This window comes from Zingiber officinale, chromosome 3B, assembly GCF_018446385.1.
Source record: "Zingiber officinale cultivar Zhangliang chromosome 3B, Zo_v1.1, whole genome shotgun sequence".
NCBI classification, from domain to species: Eukaryota; Viridiplantae; Streptophyta; class Magnoliopsida; order Zingiberales; family Zingiberaceae; genus Zingiber; species Zingiber officinale.
Window position 1 is genome coordinate 26,117,233 of NC_055991.1, and position 20,126 is coordinate 26,137,358.

At 39.8% G+C, this 20,126-nt stretch overlaps 1 long non-coding RNA gene across 1 annotated transcript; it reads left to right on the plus strand.

Moving 5' to 3' along the window:
* Window positions 1-18,059: 18,059 nt before the first annotated feature.
* On the plus strand, window positions 18,060-19,331 carry LOC121968159. The gene is made up of 4 exons (XR_006107974.1): window positions 18,060-18,084; window positions 18,156-18,225; window positions 18,929-18,980; window positions 19,208-19,331. It is a non-coding gene; the product is annotated as an uncharacterized LOC121968159 (long non-coding RNA).
* The last annotated feature ends 795 nt before the right edge of the window (window positions 19,332-20,126 follow it).

Genomic DNA, 20,126 nt, shown 5'->3' on the forward strand with positions numbered 1-20,126 from the left:
ATGGATCGGTGCGGTGACCGATCAGAAACACTCGAGCACATCGAGTAATCGATCGGCAGAGGCCGATCAGAAACACTCGAGCACATCGAGTAACTGATCGGTCTTGGAGACCGATCAGGAGATGGTATTACGAAGAAGAGGGAGATCGGTCCAGGGACCGATCCACTGCTATCTGATCGGTCTCCACGACCGATCGAGAAGTCGGACGATCAGGATATGTCTGATCGGTCCATGGATGGTCCGTGACCGATCCACACACAATCAGATTTGTTTGCTGTTTCTGCGATTCCTCCACTGCATTTGATTTGCCTGATTCATGTGATATAACCCTCTGTGCTGTTAGCTTTTGAGTTTGCAGGATCACAGGTATCATTCCAAGCCTAATTTCAAATTAAGTCCATAAGAGGAATACGACAAATGGCCTTTCTGCTGTGATTCGCGGCGCATAGTGCATTTGAAGCATCAACGGCTACTGGTGTGATCTGGCTGCGATCCGCTTGACTCCTGGTGATTGGTTCGAGCTCAGAAGACACCAGTGAAGACTGTGATTTCATTGGTGTGAGTTCAGAGAACCAGGTAAGGAGGAAGAGGGATTGGCTGCAGCGATGATTTTGTGCAGTTTGACCACGATCCGTGACAGCAGAGAACAGGGGCTTAAGAAGCAGTAAAAAGCGAGAGGAAAGAACAACAAGAAAGCAAGAAAGTGAAAGAAAAGAAAACAAAACGTTCTGTTGATCGTTGAGGTGTGCTAAGTTCTTGAGCTCTCGGGTGAGAAACTGCTATCTGTGAGTTCTCTGTTTCCACTGATCCTCGCGTGGTTGTAAGCGTTAGTGCATTCTTCTTTGCCACCGAGCTCTGTAAGTCTTGTGCTTTAACATATATATTTCTTGAGACTTTGTGGAGAGGTTACTCCACCGAGAAGGAGGATCTTTAGCCGGAATTTATCCGGGGTGTGATCTACCGAAGATCAAGGGGTCGTCCACCTTACGGACACGCCGAGGAGTAGGGGCAAGTTATCCCTGAACCTCGTAAATCCGTGTGTTAGTGTGCTTGTTTCCTCTTTGTTTTAGTTTCCTAATTCCGCTGTGCTAACAAGTTTCTTTGTAGAAATTTATGTTTAAGTTTTTAAGAGGCTATTCACCCCCCCTCTAGCCATCTAAGATTCCAACAAGTGGTATCAGAGCAAGGCGCTCTTTCATTCGGATTAACACCCTAAAGAGCAAAAGAAGATGGCTATGAAGGAAGGATTGAGCACCAATCGTCCTCCCTATTTCGACGGAGCAGATTTTCAGTATTGGAAGAGCCGCATGGAGTATTACCTCAAGACTGATATCTCCATGTGGTTCTCGGCCAAGGAAGGATTCACACCACCGAATGACGAAGAAGGTAAGGAACTCGATTCATCAAGGTGGTCTACCGAACAAACTCGTAAAGGGCAAGCCGATGCCAAGGTGGTAGTCACTTTACAATGTGGGATTGCCAAGGACCAACTCGTCAAGGTAGGTCCATTCTCGAGTGCAAAAGATTTATGGAACAAGCTTATCGAGCTCCAAGAAGGAACTCGAGATTCTCGGATAGCCAAGAGGGACCTATTCTTGAATCAACTACAAAATCTCACCATGAAGGAAAACGAAACGGTAAGTGAACTACATGGGAGGTTCAAGGAAATCATCAATGGTCTACATTCCGTAGATGAATGCATGGAGAATCACGATCTAGTAAGGTACGCTCTTAAAGCCTTTCCAAGGAATGCCTTGTGGTCATCTATGGTAGATGCCTACAAGGTTTCCAAGGATCTTTCCATTGTTAAATTAGACGAATTCTTTTGTGAAATGGAACTTCATGAACTTTCTAACAAAGGTCAAAGAGAGAAAGGTATTGCCTTAGTTGCAGGACCAAAGAACAAGGATGGAAGAAGAAAGAGGGAAAAGAAGAAGGAGAAAGAGATTTCTTCATCTACATCCTCCTTCGAGTCTGATGATGAAGGTGGATCATCATCAAGCGAGATGGCCAACTTCGTGAGGAGAATTATGAGAAGAAGCCGAAGATACAAAGGAAAAGGTAAACCTAATGATCAAAATATCGATAAGACTAATGTTACATGTTATGAGTGTAGCAAGAAAGGCCACTACCGGAGTGAGTGTCCAAAACTCAAGAAGGAGGAACGGGCCAAAAAGGAGGAAAGAGCCAAGAAGAAGAAATCTCTCAAGGCCACTTGGGATGAATATTCCTCAAGCTCATCGGAGGAGGAAGAGAAGAAGGAGAAGAGTACTCGGCAATTGGCACTCATGGCAAGGGAGGAGTCTGAGTCCGAGAGTGATGACTCAAGCACTTCAGCCGCGGCTTCATCATCTTCGGATGATGAAGAGGTAACCTCTTCTCACTTAGAAAAATGCTATAAGACTATTACACATTTGTCTACCTTGCTTAAAAAATCAAAAACAGAAAATAAATCATTAAAAGAAGAAGTAGAAAACTTGAGGGCCCTTAGGGAAGATGAGGTTGATGACCTACATCTAGAGGTCCTTGAGGATGAGAACAAGGCCTTGAAGGGTGAGGTTGAGAAACTCAAGAAAATGCTTGAAAAATTCTCAACTAGCTCTAAGACCCTAGACATGATTCTAAATGCCCAAAGGGCGGTCTACAACAAGGCTGGATTAGGATACCAACCTAAGGAGTCTAGCTTTATTTCTTTAGTGTCAAGAACCCAATTTCATAGATCGCATGTTTCTAGGGTTCATGAGACTAGGAAGAAGGTAACAAAGGCATGGGTGCCTAAGTCTTTCATTGTAGATGCATTAGGTCCCAAGATTTGGGTACTTAAAACATCTATCTTTCGTGTCTTGTAGGCATTGGTAAAGGGGGAGCGTCTATCAACTTGGTTTGTTGATAGTGGATGCTCCAAGCACATGACCGGGGACAAGTCACTATTTTCTACCATTCAAAATAAAAATAGAGGTAATGTGTCCTTTGGTAATAATGGTAGCCTTAAGGTTATAGGGGTTGGAGACATTCATATATCCGAATATCTCCAAATCAAGAATGTCCTTCTAGTCAAGGGGATGACTTTTAATCTCCTAAGTGTCAGTCAATTGTGTGATACGGGTTACACAATTGAGTTTCATTCGAGTCAATGTCTAGTCAAAAATATTGACACACTTGACACGGTACTAGTAGGCACAAGGGTAGATAACATTTATCAAGTTTCTTTTAAAAGTGCTACTAATGCTCTTGCTAAGTGTTTCATGTCAAAAGAAGAAGAATCGTGGCTTTGGCATAGGAGGTTGGCTCATGTGAACATGAAGAATATCTGGAAGCTGGTCAACAAAGGGTTAGTGCGAGGCTTACCAAGCATCAAATACCAAAAGACCAAATTGTGTGATGCATGTCAGAAGGGTAAGCAAACTAAAACGCCTCATAAAGGTAAAAGCGCTGTAAGTACAACTATTGCCTTAGACTTATTACATATGGATTTGTTTGATTGCAGAAGTGTTATTTCATTAAATGGAAGTAGATACTGTTTAGTGATTATTGATGACTTTACTAGGTATACATGGACCTTCTTTTTGAAAACTAAGGATCAAACCATAGATATTTTTATTTCCTTTTGTAGAAGAACTGAAAATGAAAAATCAACAACAATTAAAACCATTAGAAGTGATCATGGTGGGGAATTTCAAAATCATAGGTTTTTAGAATTCTGTCAAGAAAAGGGATATAGGCATGAGTTCTCTACTCCAAGGACCCCACAGCAAAATGGGGTTGTGGAGAGAAAGAACCGAGTCTTACAAGAGGCTGCACGAAGCATGCTCAATGAGTACTCACTACCGAGCTACTTGTGGGCTGAAGCTATGAATACAGCTTGCTATGTGTAAAACCGAGTCCTGATACATAGGTTTTTAGGAAAAACTCCTCATGAACTTTGGTTTGGGAAACCTCCTACAATTAAACATCTTAGGGTGTTTGGTTGTAAGGTGTTTATCTTGAACACCAAGGACCATCTTGGAAAGTTCACGACTAAGGCTGATGAAGGGATACTGGTCGGGTACTCGCTCACCAGCAAAGCCTATCGAGTCTACAACAATAGGACTAAATTGATTGAAGAGTCCTCTGATGTAGCTTTTGAAGAATTCCCTAACTTAAATGATCAATCAAGGGATGTAGGAGAAATTCAATTTGAACTTAGAAGGCTAAGTCTGAATGATCGAAACATAGGAAGAGTCGAAGTTGACTCTGATGATAATGAGCAAAGGCAACAAAGAACTCAATCTGATCCTTTGCCTGATATTGAGTCCTTGCCTGTGCCTAGTGAGACCATTCATGAGGCACCACCAACACCAAGACAATCTAGGATAGCCACTAGTCATCCCCAAGACCAAATTGTGGGAGACATCCAACAAGGGGTTAGGACTAGGTCATTCTTTAGAAATGAGTCTAATGAAGTCGCATTGATTTCAGAGATTGAACCAAAATTAGTTGATGAGGCATTGCGCGATCCTGATTGGATCATAGCTATGCAAGATGAGTTAGGTCAATTTGAAATGAGCCAAGTGTGAGACTTAGTTCCTAGACCTAAGAAGACCACCATTATTGGAACTAAATGAGTCTTCAAAAATAAGTTAAATCAAAAGGGAGAAGTTGTAAGAAACAAGGCAAGACTTGTAGCCAAGGGCTATAGTCAAGTCGAAGGTCTCGATTATGATGAGACTTATGCTCCCGTGGCCCGATTAGAGTCCATTCGTTTGATGCTAGCTTTTGCTGCACATAGAGGTTTCAAGCTCTATCAAATGGATGTTAAATCTGCCTTCTTAAATGGCTTTATTAAAGAAGAAGTCTATGTGGAACAACCACCGGGGTTTGTGAATACCGAAGCTCCAAACCACGTGTACAAGCTCAAGAAAGCACTTTATGGGCTTAAACAAGCACCACGAGCTTGGTACGAAAGGTTGTCAACATATTTACTAGAAAAGGGTTTTGTAAGAGGCCAAATAGACCCAACACTATTTCTGCGTAGAGATGGTGAAAACATTTTTGTAGCCCAAGTGTATGTTGATGACATAATTTGTGGCTCAAATAACAAGGGCTATTTGAATGAATTTATTTCTCACATGGAAAGTGAGTTTGAGATGAGTCTAGTAGGAGAATTGACATTCTTCCTTGGACTTGAAATCAAACAAGCTCGAGATGGAATTTATGTCCATCAGACGAAATACACTCAAGAGATGCTCAAAAAATTCAAAATGAGTGACTCTAAGGAAGTATCCACTCCAATGGCGACAAACACTCGTCTTGACAATGATGAGAGTGGGAAACCAGTTGATCTAACGCAATATAGAAGCATGATCGGTAGTCTTCTATATCTCACAGCTAGTCAACCGGACATACTTTTTGCTGTGGGCATGTGCGCTAGATATCAAGTTTGTGCCAAGGAATATCATTTAACTGCAGTTAAGAGAATTCTAAGATATCTCAAGGGCACAATTAGAGTAGGACTGTGGTACCCTCGTACGGAGTCTTTTGATTTGATAGGCTATACCGATTCCGATTATGCTGGATGCAAATTGGATCGGAAAAGCACTAGTGGGGGTTGCTAATTTTTAGGTTCATCGTTGATTAGTTGGTCAAGTCGGAAGCAACATTGTGTTGCTCTCTCCACGACCGGGGCTGAATACATTGTCATGGGAGAGAGTGTATCACAATTGTTATAGATGATTCACACTCTAGAAGATTATGGACTTTCATATAAAGGAGTGCAAGTGTTGTGTGACAACATTAGCACAATAAACCTAACGAAAAATCCAGTCCATCATTCAAGGACCAAACACATTGAAGTGCGTCATCACTTCATTAGAGATCACGTAGCTAGGGGAGACATTGCACTCACATATGTTGAGTCTAAGTCAAACTTAGCCGACATTTTCACCAAACCCCTTCCGAAAAATAAATTTAGTCATTTAAGGAGAGAATTGGGGATGTGTTTGGCTCAATAGGCCATTAGGATTTCATCATGATCAATAAGGACAACTAAAATTACAAGAGAAATTGGGAAATTAATTTGGGCAACTTGGGGACATCTCACACAAACTATAAGGTTTAACAAATTATTTTTGTTTGCTAAATATGGGGTGAGATGCTAGGATCAACCAAATTATTCAAAATGTATCATGCATCCCTTGAATAATTAGGTTGAAGAGACATAAATTGAGTATGGGGAAGGCCATTACATAATTCATGTGTATTTGGCTCCTAGATCTTACTCATATATTCCAACCAAGGAATCTTGGTTGGACCTGTGTCTAGAAATCATCTAACCTTGTTGATGTGTTGATTGATACCCTTGATTGATACCTTCCTGATTTTGATTGAAAATAGGACAAGTTGGTGAAGAAATTTTGACATATTTTGACAAACTTGTAACTACTCATAGCAAGGATATATTTTGAACCGATAGCCTGAGTCAGATTTATTACCTTGGTTCACTATAGATCATAGTTTCAGCAAACAAACAAAACAAACTTCTCTGGTTTTGAAACTTTGAGATTCAACACATTTGTTATGAAGTGTCTGAAACTTTCGAGCCCTAAATAATTCCAAATCATTAGAGCTCATCATTAGGAAATATTCATTGGTATCACTGAATATAATCTGTGGGCTCTTCAGATCCTAGGTTCTGAACTTGGAAGTTGTTGAACCAAGTGTCAGGCCTTCGATACGAATTTTAGAGACTGAAATCACTGATTATCAGACACTGATCGGTCCAGGGACCGATCAGGATGATATCTGATCGGTCTCCACGACCGATCAGGAGAGTTCCAGACCCATTTGACCTCTCTGTTCGATACATGATCGGTCTCCACGATCGATCAGGACATTCCCTGACCACAGAAGGTTCACTGATCGATCCAGGGATCGATCAGGAGACACTAGTACGCATCGACCTTACTGATCCACATCTGATCGGTCTAGGGACCGATCAGGAGGCTCCCTGATCGGTCTCCACGACCGATCAGGACACTCCCTGATCGATCAGGACGTTCCCTGATCGGTTAGGATTTCTCCTGTTCGGACAGTCGTCCGATCTTATGATCTGATCACCCTCTTCAACTTCCCCCAATCCTTCGTCCTCTCATTTCACGCCGAAAACCCTAGCCGAACCACTCCTCAGTCCCGACTCTTCTCTCCATCTTCTCCGAAAGCCTCAAATGACGCCCAGGTAACTTTCTTTCTCCCCGAAATCTGTTCATTTTTGGCATTTTAGTTTCTTTTCACAGTGTATCTCTGTGTGTTGTCTCGGTTCTCGACTATGTGGCTCCCGTGGACTCCCATTTGCCCCGACCATGTCCCATTTTTGACCTATTTAGGAAGAAATCAGCCGGTGAGGGTACGTCTAAGTCATCTGCTGAGAAATCCAAGTCCCAGGCACCCTCCCGACCTCAACCTTCCTCCTCTTCGAGATTCCCGAACCGACAGTTTGAACAAGCGTTTCAACAGAGGACATTCAAGCTACTCCCATGTCGATCTGTGGATCGAAAGTACATGGATGAGTTTTGTCCCTCTGTATCCGAAACCCTGGCATATTACAAACTTGACTCGTTAGTCTACCTAGAAAGGGACATCAACTATGACCTAGTATTTGAATTCTACAACAATCTTCATCAGACCAGTGATGGTGCTTATAAAACCAGAGTCGCTAAGAGAACTATCGATTTCTCCGTCGTAGAATTCTTTGGGTATCTAGGTTGCCGAATGTGTTCAGGAGATCCTTTTCCCATTTATCCTGATTTACCCGATCCTTTACCTCCTCCATTTGATGTCTCACCTGATTCCATCTATGAGTACTTCTTCGATCATCCTAGACCAGGTGGATTGGATGAGTTGGATGTTGATTTTCCCACCTTTGCCGCCCTACGACTGTCTGCCCCTGACTATATTCTTTTTAAGATAGTCACAAACTGTCTTCTTCCAATCACATCCAAACCTCTAGCAGAGATCCGACCCTATCATTGTTTGATGCTTTATGGGTTGCGTCGGCGTCTCGACTTTGACATTATGTCCAGCATCTATTCTTCGATCATCTCATATACTCAGCCTAGCAGCTCCACTATTTATATGCCTTATGGGCATATAATTACAGATTGGCTCGAGACCCTTCTGATAGATGTGTCTAAGGGTAGGATAGTGAAGATGGTCAGACAGGATTGCAGACTTGGGAAACGGACATTTTCCAAGTCCGATATCTTAGGACAGAATGGGACTGTTCGATGGAAGGATGGGAGAGGTCTGGGAGAGTTACCACGGGCACTTTCTCGACAGGTTGCTGCTCCTCCTCCTGCTGCTGATGAGGCCGATCCTGATCTGCGATGGCAGATCGCTGAGCTAGAGAGCCGCTTCGATCAGCACGATGAGCTGCTGTCTGCTGAGCTCCATGGACTGCGCGTTCGGATCGACCAGCGCTATGATGATCTACGCAGTCAGCAGTTGGTGACGCAGCAACTGCTTCTAGGCTGGATGGCCAACTACCCACCTCCGCAGTGTTTCTCGGGCCATCCACCTTCGAGCTCCAGCATGCCGCCTCAGGGTTACGTGCCTCCCGCAGATGATGATGATGTTCTTCATGTTGAGGACATTGATTGATACATTCTGTTTGTCACTTTGACTGTCTGTGTTTTGGATGCTATTTGTTGGATATCTTTGTCTGACCTGGATACTTATGCTACTCATATATTTTTGCTATTCATTTGTCTATTTCTTGCTTTTCCTTATGCTTCAGTTCATATTAATATGTTGTTCCTATACCATGACTTGATTATATCTTATCTCTTTCTTACTGTCATATAATACACTTAGAGGGGACTCTAGGTGCATTAAGAAAAAGACAGTATGGGTTAAGGGGGAGCCTTTTGAGTTTTATCACCTCATTTGCACCTTTTCGGTGTTTGACAAAGGGGGAGAGGATACCTAAGTTTAGAGATGTATGAAGGCTTGATTTTAGGGGAGAAGATAACGGGAAGGATCTTGATTCCCGTTATTGACTTCCTTACATCGTGGTGTATTCATCTTAGGGGGAGGATCTTGATTCCCCTAAAATTATGAAAATAAGAACATTTCTAATCTAAACTTAAATCGTGTTGTCAAACAACAAAAAGGGGGAGATTGTTGATACAGTCTGACCTAGCTGTTGTTTTGATGTTGACACTGATTTAAGTTTGTATCAGATGTTAATTGAACTCGGATTGATTATTGATCAAGGTTGATCATGTGGAAGGGAAAAGTCTAAGTTGGAAACTTGGCACGCGAAGTCGGAGAGGGCTCAGTAGCTCGTTCTCCGGACTAGGTCGGAGAGGGCTCAGTAGCTCGTTCTCCGGACCAGGTCAGAGAGGGCTCGGTAGCTCGTTCCCTGGACCGGACGAAGTCGGAGAGGGCTCGGTAGCTCGTTCTCCGGACTAGGTCAGAGAGGGCTCGGTAGCTCGTTCTCTGGACCTGACGAAGTCGGAGAGGGCTCAGTAGCTCGTTCTCCGGACTAGGTCAGAGAGGGCTCGGTAGCTTGTTCTTTGGACCGGACGAAGTCGGAGAGGGCTCGGAAGTTTGCTCTTCGGATTAGGTCAGAGAGGAACCTAAGTGGACATTCCATGGTACATTGGATCGGTCGGCAGACCGATCCAGTGATACATAAGACAGTGGATCGGTCGGCAGACCGATCCAGTGAAACTAAGTTTCCATGGATCGGTCTGGTGACCGATCAGGAAACACTCAGTAGCACACTGAGTGTAATATGATCGGTCTGTAGACCGATCAGGAAACACTCAGTAGCACACTGAGTGCAATCTGATCAGTCTTAGAGACCGATCAGGAGATGGTATTGCGAAGAGAAGAAGGAAGGGGATCGGTCTGCCGACCGATCCACCTGCTGTCTGATCGGTCTCCACGACCGATCAGACAAGCTGCGGACCGATCAGGATATGTCTTGATCGGTCCATGGATCGGTCTGGTGACCGATCCACACACAATCAGATTTGTTCGCTGTTTCTGCGATTCCTCCACTGCATTTGATTTGCCTGATTCATGTGATATAACCCTCTGTGCTGTTAGCTTTTGAGTTTGCAGGATCACAGGTATCATTCCAAGCCTAATTTCAAATTAAGTCCATAAGAGGAATACGACAAATGGCCTTTCTGCTGTGATTCGCGGCGCATGGTGCATTTGAAGCATCAACGGCTACTGGTGTGATCTGGCTGCGATCCGCTTGACTCCTGGTGATTGGTTCGAGCTCAGAAGACACCAGTGAAGACTGTGATTTCATTGGTGTGAGTTCAGAGAACCAGGTAAGGAGGAAGAGGGATTGGCTGCAGCGATGATTTTGTGCAGTTTGACCACGATCCGTGACAGCAGAGAGCAGGGGCTTAAGAAGCAGTAAAAAGCGAGAGGAAAGAACAACAAGAAAGCAAGAAAGTGAAAGAAAAGAAAACAAAACGTTCTGTTGATCATTGAGGTGTGCTAAGTTCTTGAGCTCTCGGGTGAGAAACTGCTATCTGTGAGTTCTCTGTTTCTACTGATCCTCGCGTGGTTGTAAGCGTTAGTTCATTCTTTTTTGCCACCGAGCTCTGTAAGTCTTATGCTTTAACATATATATTTCTTGAGACTTTGTGGAGAGGTTACTCCACCGAGAAGGAGGATCTTTAGCCGGAATTTATCCGGGGTGCGATCTACCGAAGATCAAGGGGTCGTCCACCTTACGGACACGCCGAGGAGTAGGGGCAAGTTATCCCCGAACCTCATAAATCCGTGTGTTAGTGTGCTTGTTTCCTCTTTGTTTTAGTTTCCTAATTCCGCTGTGCTAACAAGTTTCTTTGTAGAAATTTGTGTTTAAGTTTTTAAGAGGCTATTCACCCCCCCTCTAGCCATCTAAGATCCCAACAAGGGGGTCCGGGCACCCGGAAGGGATCCGAGCGCCTGGAGGCAAACTTTATCCCGATCGCGACGTCGACACCTGGAGCTCGTTGGTTAGGACTGCTACGTCACACCAGGGCGCCCGGAAGGGATCTAGGTGCCCCGAGCATCATATAAAAGAAGGGTCAGGGGTGGAGCTTCAGAAACAACTCAAAACTCTCAGACTGCTCTACTGTGCTCCTACGACGCCACAAGGCTACTCCGACAAAGCTCGATCGTGTTTTGACATATCGTAAAATTATTTTACAATTGGTAATTAGTGTTATAATTAATTTTTGAGATTTTTCTAGAATTATTAAGAATTTTTTATTTTTGAAAGTTTCTTAAATTGTTAGGAAATTTTACTGTTAGAAGGTTTCTAAAATAATTTTTAAAAAATTAAATTTAGAAATATTCTGTGAATTTATAAATTATTTTTTTCTAGAATTTTCTAAAATTTTAAGAAATATTTTATTTTTGAAAGATTTTCTAATTTATTAGATAATACCAAATTTAGAAAGATTCCTAAATTCTAATTAAATTATAGAAATTATCTTTTCTAAAATTTTTAGATTTATTAAAATATTCTATTTTTGGAAAATTTCCTAAATTATTAAGAAATACCAAATTTAGAAAGATTTAGAAAATCATAAAAAACCTAAATTTGAATTATTCTATAATAAATTAAGAAATATTAATTATTTGTTTCCTAAATTATTAGAAAATTAATTTAAAATTTTATTTCTAAAATAATTAAAGATTTTGATTGATAAAAAATTTTTAGATGGGATATGTTAATTAAATTTAGAAATTGATTTCTTATTCGATTAAATAAATCTTAGTTTATTAAAATCAGATTTATAACATATTTTTATTTCTAAAATAGAATTATAATATATTTAAATTTATATCATGTTCATACCAATTTGTACGTAGATGTATTAATTATGACATGATTAGATTTTACCATGTGTACGATGTGATTAGATCTTGTTGGTGCAGCGAGCACTAGACGATCGAACCTAAGTTTAGATTATGGAAAAAGGTCCAAAGTTAAGGTTACTTATTGTCTAATACGGTTGAATGAGTTTGTGGGAAAGTCCTAAGTGTTCTTAGGCAAAAGTCCTAGTGGATTCTAGGCAGGTCGAAAACCCTAGGGGGAGGTAACCCTAGGTCGTAGGAGGAGATAACCCTAGGTGGTGGAAAGTCCTAACTGCAGTTAGCAAGTTGAAGTCTTGGCGGTTCGAGCACTTTGAGTGAAATCCTAGAGTCAGGGACTTTAGGTGAAAATCCTTGTGGTCGGGACCAGGTGGAAATCTGAACGGATTGTGGAGCGGACGTTCAGCATGAAAACCTGAAGTCTCGGACGTTGAGCAAAAGTCCAAACGGTCATGGAGGACCGATCTAGCAAAAGGTAAACTCTCCTAAGAGGAGTAGGTGAGGACGTGTTCTCCCGAAGAGGGAGCAATAAGCGTCGGTTTGACCTAAAGTTTCAGTGAAACTCAAAGTCAGAACCGGACAGTCAGAGGCTGTTAAATTCATATAATATATATATATATATATATATTTTTTTTTATACTGCCTGGACTAACTTATTTTTGCAGAAAATCAAGTGTTGAAAAATTGGTCTGGGTGCTCGGACCAGCCGTACCCAGGGCGGGCGGCAAGCACCCAAGCAGTTCGAGCGCCCGAACTCGATCCAAGTGTCCAGACCTGAAAAGTCATCCATAAGATGACGTGGAGCGCGTCGATTGGCCGGGACACGTGGTCCAGGGGCCCGGAGGGGTTCCAGGCTCCCGGAATAGCCTATATAAGTAGCATTCGACTGGGAGCTTGATAATTACATTTAGAACGATTTTTGCATTTGCGCACTACTCCAATAAAGCCTCTATGACGTCCAAAAGCTCTGACGATGACTCTGCTGAAGCTTTCATCCTACAAAGTCATTGGTATTCTTAGTTTTCGAATTACTTGTAATTATTTCAAACTGTACTTGTAATCTTTACGAATTGATTAATGATTGTCCATCAAAAGCACTCTCACGTGCGGGCCTTTAAGTAGGAGTCACCACAGGCTCCGAACCAAGTAAATTTTGGTCATGTTAGTGTTGTTTATTTTTCGTTTCTGTCTTTATTCCGCTGCATTTTACTCAACTTTTTAAATGAACGAATTAGCCACGAGCGTTATTCACCCCCTTTAGCGCAACGCTCCTGCAATTGGTATCAAAGTGGGGTCGCTTCGAATCGGTGAAACCACCATTCAAGCAATTTTTTTATGGTATTAGTATTTTTATTTTTTTGGAGTCGTTCGGAATCGATACAGTTGCCTCATTCCGATCAGTTTTATCGCAATCGAGATTTCTTCCTTCTCAAAGCTGGTGCAACACCACTCGAGTTCATTTATTTAAATTCTTTATCCCACACTACTAATCCAAGATCAAATCTTAGGATAAGTTTTTATTTTAATTGTGTGCAAGATTTCCTTAATGCCCCACCAAAAAGGCTATAGCACTGCACGCCCTCCCCTCTTCTCTGGCGAAGACTTCGACTACTGGAAGAGTCAAATGGAGTACCACCTCAAGACACAAGTCGAGATGTGGATAATCATCCAGACAGGATTCGTATATCCCACCGAAGATGGAGTCCTCGTCCCGTGCGACAAATGAGATGCACCAACTAGAAAGAAGATCAAAGCTGATGCAAAGTATCCAAGGACCATTCTTTAATAAAATTTGACAAATTATTTTCCGAATTTGAGTTTCACGAACAAATTAATACTACTCAGATCGAGAAAGGTATTGCTTTGATTGCAGGAACAAACAGAACATGGGAACCAAAAACCAAGCACCAGACCAAACCTGATTTCGAAGATGAACTGGACTCAGAAGATGATGATGACGAGATCACTGCCGAGCTCGTCAATCTTGTACGAAAATTCTACAAGAAGAAGAAAGGATTCACCAAAAAGACATCAAGAAGGTTATTCAGTCAAAGACAGTGCAACCGAATTCAAAAGTCAAGTTCGAAGTAACTTGCTATGACCACAACAAAAATGGACACATCAAAGCCAACTGTCCTAACCAGAAGGAAACGAAGAAGCAATTGAAGAAGAAGACACTGCAAGCGATGTGGGATGAATCCTCTTTAGAAGATTCTGACGAAGATGTCGAGTAGATGAGCTTCCTCGCACTTATGACCCAAGAACAAGTCGATGAATTTGAAATCGAGAGAGAGTCAGAAACAGAGTCTGAGAGAAACCACGGATCCATATCCATTTTCGAATGGCCTAACCCCACTGTAAGTTCTTCTTAAATAGATAAACTACATAACTTAGTGAATTATCTCATGCGTAAGTTAGCTAAATCCAACGTCCGGAGTCAAGTCACTTCAAAAAGAGGTAATAACCCTTAAGGAAGTGACTAACCCAAACTCCTTAACTGAACCTGTTCAGACTAGAACTTCAACTCTAGTCCAACAACTCGAGGAAGAAAGTTTCAAACTAAAAAGTCAAGTCAAGGAACTATAGGAAACATTAAAATGGTTCACCTTGGGTTCCAAGAATCTTGATTTGATTCTTGTAACATAAAGAGTCATATACAATTGATCTGGATTTGGATACAAGGGTAAACACAAATTTAAATCATTTATCTCTTGTTAATCGTACCAATAGAAAAATAGTCTAAGTATGGGTCCCCAAGTCTAACCTGATTAATTAAGTTAGACTTGGTCAATAATGGATCCCCAAGGATCAAATCCACTACCTTGATAGACTTTATCGAGGCTATGATCCAGAGAGAGCAAATAGAAAGATCATTTTTATCATTAGATAAACATGTTTGATGTTTTGTTTTACGACTTTTATTATACATGCTTAGATTAGGCTAGATAAGGACCTAGGCTTGATTCACACTTGACTAGTTAGGCTTAGGGTTTTCAGAAAGGAAATTAAATATTCAATTTCTTTGAAAGGCTTTGTCTAGAAGTGGTGGATGATCTCATACCCAAGAAGACCTAGTGCCTATTAAACTTAATCAATTAAACTCAAGTAATTAAACTTAATCAATAAATCTAATTCAAACTTAATCAATTAACTTAATCACTTAATTAATTCAAAATTAATTAATTAATAAACCTAATTCAAAATTAATTAAATCAATAAATTCAAACTAAAATAATCAATTAATCAAAATTAAAATTAATTAAAATCAAACTTAAATCAAAATTAAGTAAAACTCAATCAACCATTTCATAATCACCCATAGGTATAACATGATTGACAATCTAGACTGGGTGAGATGGAGCATAAGGAGATGAACTCAATTAATCTATCTTACAATCATTTTAAATTGGATTCAAATCAAATACTTTATGTGTAGGAACATAACGATTTGGACCAATGGGTGTTGGATAGTGGATGTTCCAGATACATGACTAGAGATCGATTGAAGTTCACCAAGCTAAAACTCAAAAACTTAGGGTCAGTTGTGTTCGACAATGACAGTACACTTAAGGTAGTCGGAGCAGGTAATATTGAACTGAGTTCCAATTTCTTTATTTGAAAAGTTCTATTGGTTGATAAATTGAATTTTAGCTTACTTAGCATAAGTCAACTGCGTGACTCTACATACTTAGTAACATTTTCAGACTCTGAATGTTTAATTAAAAATGTCAAAAATCCTAAAATAACACTTAAGAGAACTAGGAAAAAGAATATCTACACAATTAGCCTACCAATCTCCTCACTCAAGTGTGTGTTGATACAACAAAAGGAGACTAAATTATGTCACAGAAGATTGGGTCGTACTTATATTAGACTCATTTAAAAAATGAGTCAAAATAGCTTAGTTAGAGGTCTATCCAAATTAAAAATTTAGAAAATACAGTCTATAATGCTTGTCAACAAGGCAAACAAACTAAGTCAACCCACAAGTTAACCAACCTGAATCAAACTAACTCAATACTTGAGCTCCTACACTTAGACCTATTTAATTCGCATGGAGCCAAGTCACACTACTACAATTTGAGGGTAAGGCATCACTTTAGAAGCAACACTTTTATAAACTGTTACAACAGAAGAAATTTTCTTAAAAATTTGCAACACTTTAAATAAATGTTGCCTATATAAGAAAATGCAACACTTATTGTATAAATACAACACTTTTTATAAGTGTTGCAATAATTATAAGAATATGAAACACTTTTATATTATATATGTAACATTTTTTAAAGTGTTGCCAATTTCTTTAATTAGGCACTTGGGGTAAATTTTTTTGACATTTTTTTATATATAAACTTAGGTGATGATTTACGTTAGGTTTTAATCTTCTGATCCTTTTCTCCTCCCAAACTCATCGCCATAAATTAGGGTCGAGCCGGATCGAATTTGGTTTGATTTGGAGGTCAAATGGAGGAGATCAAGCTGAATCAATATGGACCGTTGATCCTGATCTAGAGAGATCTTATTCCTTAATTCAGATCTAAGTGATCCAACCCTTCATTCTGATTTAAAACGATCTGGACCGTTTATCGAGATCAAAGCATCCAAGAGTTCATCTAAGAAGTGGAGCTCCAATTCAAATTTGATCCAAAAGCCTACTCTTTAAACCCAATCCTCAAGCCCAATCCAAAAGCCCACTCTTCAAGCCCAATTTCAAAAACTCAATTTTCCTTCTCTTATTGGATCCGGATCTTACTAAACTCCTCACCTCCTTAACCCAAACCCGGCAACCCGTTAAGAAATCTCTTCCTCACGCACGGCACAGTGCTTCGCCCCCATTCTCCTCGCGTTTCTTCTGTTCGCGATTTCCAGCGACGGCTAGGGCACAACAGTTTCTCTTCTTCTCTCCGGCCGGCGGTACCTCTTCTTCTCTTCACTGCCGCCAGTCGGTCCTCTACACCCAAGTTCCTCTTCTCGCGATCTTCCTCAATCCGGCAACGGACAGCAGCATCTCCGGTGGGCCTCTGTGAGCAGCGACGACACAGTGAGCTCAGAATTAGGGTATCCTTGACGGTGGAGCGTTCTCCTCCGGCGAGGCATCCCTTTCCATTCCTTCCTCAGTGGATGTTCTTCCCGCGGACGGCGTTGTGAAAGCGGAAGATTCCAAGGAGGAAGTCGGCCGATTCATCATCATCTTCTCCGGTGGATGCTGCGGTGTTCTCCTGTGGGCGGTGTTCCGAAAGCAGAAGTCTCCTCCACCTCAGTGGTGTATCCAACTCTGGCAGAAGCTCATCATCTTCAAGCTCAGCCTCTGTTCTTCAATTTCGGTAAAACTTACTAAAGCAAATCCAAGGCTGATGCTGCGGTGAACTCCCGTGGACGGTGTTCCGAAGGCTGGAATTCCAGCAACTTCAGTCTCAGTGGTGTATGCAATTCCGACAGAGCAAATTCTCTTTTGATTTCTATTTAGTTTCTGTTGATGCTGCAATTTATTTCCTATTCCATCTAAACTATCAACTTTGTGCCATCGGGAGCTGTAGATCAGAGATTCAGTAGTTGTGTTACAGTTCACCGGGGCTGGCATTCCAAATCCGGGTCTCCATGTGACGGTGGAGGTAGTCGATTGGTGTATGATCACGGAAGAGGGTTTGGTTAGCTTAGTTGATTTACTTATTTATTGATTGTGTTATTTTCTTATTGATGTTTGATTGTTGTTATTGCACTTTGATTAGTTTTGTTATGCATGATAGTTTGTTTGTTATCGCACTCGGTTAGTTTCATTTATGCATGAATGTTGATCTTGTGTCATAGGGTGACAATGTGGTACAAGTTTAACTTTTATGCATAATTAAGTTTTGGTTAATCGTTGTTAAGGTTGTTTAGTTTAATTGCTTTTGTTTTTCTTGTATTTTGTTGTCGTTGGACTGCTACCAAGGGTATTGTGTTTTTCTAGCTCTCTCAAGCTTCTTTTTTTCCCAATCCTTGTTCTTCTTGCATTATTTTTCTTGTATTATGTTGTTTTTCTTCTAAGGTTGGATCTTCTATTTTCAGATTTATGAAATGAGTTATGTAAAATGATACCACAACTTTAGATTGAACACTGATGAGGTATTTGATCATATTGTCTCAAACCATTGAGACTTAAATATTGCATAAGATATACAATCCAGAAGGTTCTTGCAAAACTACCTCCGGAAATTGCAAGAAAATATTTTTCCTAAGGTATGTTATAGTTTTATATGTATTTTCTTTAGTTTATGTATTTTCTTAAGATATGGTTACTTTCCGTCTAGCTTGTGGATTGCCTATTCCTCTTCAAATCTTTCATTTACATGCCATGTTTGCCTGATAAGACACAGGCAGGTAGAAAATGATTGTTCTACTTATAACTTCTCTGTTGTTAGAAAATCCTGCCTTACTATATATTTAGAAATACATGAAAATTGATAGATTTTGGTCTGGAAGAATTGGCTGTGATTGTTTCGCATCATGATTTTCTATCTTCCAAATTATGTTGAAGGTGGCGTTCATGATCTCTAATATGCTTTTAGAGCTTGGAATTTGTTTATTTCAAGTATGCTCACAGTCATGGTCACGTTAAGGAACTTATGCATAGTTAACTTCAAGGAATTTATATTAATTTACATTGTTGTAAAGGCAATTATCTTTCCTTATGAAATGCTGGAAACTCATTTCATGGCAATTCATGAATTACCAAGTCAGTTACCTTTAATTTCTTGCAAAACTCTAGTGTATTTTATACCTCCGGAAATTGAAAGTAACCATTTTCTTGCAAAACTATCTCCAGAAATTGAAAGAAATTATTTTTCCTAAATCACTTACCTTTTTTTCTTATAGGGCATAATTTGTTTGAAACCATGATGCTTTTTTTCTTCCTGCATTAGTAAATTGATGAGTGATATACTTTATTATCTTATTCTATCTTAGCCACCATGCCCATTGACTAATGTATTATCTTTGGTTCATGACGTTCTTATTGTTGAATTGGTATTTTGTCATCATTGCAAGTTGCAACACATGAAATCTTCCATTGCAATTTGCACAGATTTGTCAAGAAATGCAGCAAAAAAAAGATTCTTCCATGGTTTGTTTGTCAGGTTACGTTTTTTCATAGTTCTCTCATTTTGTTGCTTAATCTTCTATGTTTTTTGAGACAAGCAAAGAGTTTGTGTTGTGATTCCACTATTGAAACTTTAGTAGCATAGGCATACTCCTCCCCTGCTCGTGCTTGCAAATTTATATGAATTTGGTAATAATTAACTTGGCAGTACTTTTGGAGATTGCTACTTTTGCATGAGGATGATAAATTTCTAATAATTTGTAGGAATGGTAACCTCAAAATTTGGAAAGTGACATGCCTTGACAGCTTTTGAAGTACTGAAAGAACTTTTTTTTCTTGGTTGAGCTCCATTTAAGTTCTCCCTTTCCTTGTTCAGTTAAAAGGCTTTTCCTCTTCTTATAATCTTGAGTTGTTGATTTTTATTTTTTTTAAAAAATTTGTTGATAGCCTGTTATTGGTTTTAGTATGTGCAATATTAATGTCCAATTTAATATTGAAACTGCATGGGTATGTTTATCTTTATTGGCAGAATTGAATTGTTTCTTTATATATTCTTTATATTGTGTAACGTGCTTTACTGATTAATGTGTGTTGTTGTTTTTTGTTTTCATGACTAGCAGGACATTATTATATCTTTTTTGGTGGGCACGTTCAATGCATGGGCAAATGACTTATGGGGGATTAATGAAGCCGACCACACATTACCATCTATTGGCTTTTTGTAAATGAATATATTTAGTTGTCTTTTTTGGGGGAATTCATGAAGCTAAGTATTAATTGATGACTTATGTATATTTTTTGATGCTAGTTGTTGGTTTTTGTAAAATTTTTAATCAGAATATAGTGTGATATAACTTTTGTAATACAATGATCATATTTTGAATAATATATTTTGTACAAATGTGTTTGATTGGATAGTAAAATTGTAATATCAATAATATATTGGTGAAAAAATAAGTGTTACTGTTAACCGGTAAAAGTGCTACATTTTAAAAATAAAACACAAATCTAAGTGTTGCATATGTATCAATAAGTATTGTGTATAAGAGGTGAAAAGTTTAATAAAAAGTGATGCATTTAATGAAAAAAGCGTTGTATTATTGGGTTAAAATAATTGTAAAAAGTGTTGCTATTAATAGAAAAAAGTGTTGTAATAGCTTAAGAGTAACAAAAAAAAAGTGTT